This window comes from Curcuma longa, unplaced genomic scaffold (assembly GCF_044706935.1).
Source record: "Curcuma longa cultivar G26 ecotype Majalengka, Jawa Barat unplaced genomic scaffold, ITB_CL_G26_1.1 contig_15882, whole genome shotgun sequence".
Classification (NCBI taxonomy): Eukaryota; Viridiplantae; Streptophyta; class Magnoliopsida; order Zingiberales; family Zingiberaceae; genus Curcuma; species Curcuma longa.
Window position 1 is genome coordinate 9970 of NW_027430227.1, and position 2631 is coordinate 12600.

The following is a 2631-nucleotide window of genomic DNA, read 5'->3' on the forward strand; positions in this document are numbered from 1 at the left end:
ATATTTTTTAGCCCCCAACCGTGCTTCTTAGCATGTTTGCCCGTCTATTACAACTATCTTAACTAAGTTGACTTCTATGATTATGAATATAACCAATGTATCAATTTGGGCCACGACCAGCATGCTCAATCTTGGCATATTATTTATGAACTCAACTACTGTTAAATAAATAATCCTCCATACAATTTATAATATAATAGATCTTACAGATCATGTCAATCACTGACCATATTCATCGTGTCATCATTCTTTAATTTGATGATAACTTCTCCATATTCAATATATGATATTTGAAACTCATCTTAAGATTCATTGCAATTGATGATTTAATGAAGCACCAATGCATAGTAAACATATAAAATTGCAAAGTCATAATAATATGGAAAGAAATATATTTATAGGCACGGTTTTAATTCTTGTAGTAAATGCTCAGAGAACTGAATATAAGGCTTTCTACTACCAACTTGTGTATTTTAAAAAAAATGATGATAAACCAGACTTGTGTATTTCAAGTTCCATGTTATATGATTCAGTTAGAATCAAAATTGACAATCGAACTATCCAAAATCGAACAAAAAATGAACAAATCAAATTTTTTTCTTAAGCCAATGGAATCGATTGATTATCGACCAAGTTACTCGATTTTTAAAAAATATTAAAACTTTCAATAAAAACTTATTCAATTTAATAAAAAATTTTAAAATCTTAATTTTTTTTACTTTTAAAAGTATTTAATAATAAAAAATTAATTTAATCAATTTTTAAATTTTTAAAATAAAAAATGAATCGATTTTTAAATTTTAAAATAAAAAATGAATCAATTTTTTTACTTCTTCATATTCTAAATATGAAAAAAAAAAAAAAACATAAACTTATTAAGTTGTATACTTATCCAATTACAAGTCTGGAACATTAAATTAAACTGGGTCAACGGATAATTAGCCCGTTGCTCCAGGATTTCAGACCGGATAGTTGTATACGATCTAGACAATCTGTAAGCTACAAACACAGAACCATTGGCTATTGCAAATGTTTTATAGTGGTTTATTTGCTGCCATTTCTTACTTCTAGAAATTTCAAACAATCTCATGTCCAACAAGTGTCAATTCCGAATACTTCACCTAAAGAAAAAAAGGAAGCTCAAGCGTAGAACCAAAATATCGATTAGCTTCTTCAAGTTGATGAAACAGTCGGATGCAAAATCTTTATCCCTGATCATCTACTTTAATTAATAGCATTATTAGATCATAGTAAACATCATAGTCTAGTATTTGTAAATCCCTAACACTGTCATGCGCTGCATGCCAAAATAAACCCCCAAAATGCAGATTCCATAACTGTCTTCCTCGAACAGCAAAATGCAATATCACATGGAGATGAGGTTACTTCTTGCCAAGAAACACGCTGGTGAGGACCTTCTTCGATCGCAAGGAGATCTCCAACACCTCCAGAGCCTGACACTCCAAATCACGTATAGCATGTGTGATTATTTTCTTCCCCAAGAAATAGAGATTGATTAACAAAGAATAAACAACATTACCTCGTTGAAGCCTAATGTCACATCCTTCTCGACAAGTGCATTCAAACTCTTGACGTTAAACTTACTTAGAAGGGTAATGCTAGAGATACTGGACATAGGCGTCACAGTCAGATCGTCCATGATGGTATACGTCACAACGCCCTTCACAAATCCTGCATTTGGCTCCACATAGTTCTCCCTCTCATCACCTTCCACATATGTCATTTGTTTAGTCATCCTATTCTTGCAGCTTGGGGCAGAGCACTCCATTCACCTTGGAAACATACCCATCGCAGCTAGTGTAACTTGCCTTTGCACCGGAAGTAAACGTTCTTAGAGGAGGAGGAGGAGGAGGAGGGTCCCGGGAGGAGCAGGGAGGGAGAGATGGAGCGAATTGGATTGAGGAGGGTGGATTTTCCTTCGTTGTTTTGAAGGTATGAGTCGTTGAGTTCCTGGATGCTTTTGTACAGATTGCCAATGGAGCCTGCCATGCGGTCCTTGGAAAGGAGCTTCACGACGGAGCCAAGAGGCAACGAGAGGAGGCTGAATAGGAAGTCCACTACCTCCTTGCCAGCTTCCGCAAACAGGACGTTTTGTGCGGTCGTGTCGATGAGGAGCTTTAGGCTGAGCTTGCTCACTACTGTTTTAGCATTGGGCTTGGCCATAATCCCTCGTGCTTAGAACGACGGAGATGAGAGCATTTTATAGTGGAGTCTTCGCTTAAGGACGAAGCCAAGAGGAACGACAAGAGGCTCCACTAACTCCTTGCCACTTGCCGTAAAGAGGCTTTTTGCCCGGTCGTGTCGATGAGCAGCTTTACGTTGAGCTTGATCGCTAGTACTGTTTTAGCATTGGTGCTGGCCATTATCCCTCGTGCTTAGAACAACGGAGATGAGAGTATTTGAGTTCGCTTAGTGACGAAGCCAAGAGGCAACGAGAGGAGGATGAATAGTTGTCATTGCGGTCGTGTCGATGAGGAGCTTTAGGCTGAGCTTGCTCGCCACTGTTTAGCATTGGTGCTGGCCATAATCCCTCGTGCTTAGAACGACGGAGATGAAGGCATTCTACAGTACGGAATTCGCTTATTCTCGAGAATGAGTCATCATGTCAAA

General features: G+C 37.8%; 1 pseudogene; it reads right to left on the minus strand.

Moving 5' to 3' along the window:
- Positions 1 to 1382: 1382 nt before the first annotated feature.
- On the minus strand, positions 1383 to 2184 carry LOC141816270 (uncharacterized; annotated as a pseudogene).
- Between the last annotated feature and the right edge of the window lie 447 nt (positions 2185 to 2631).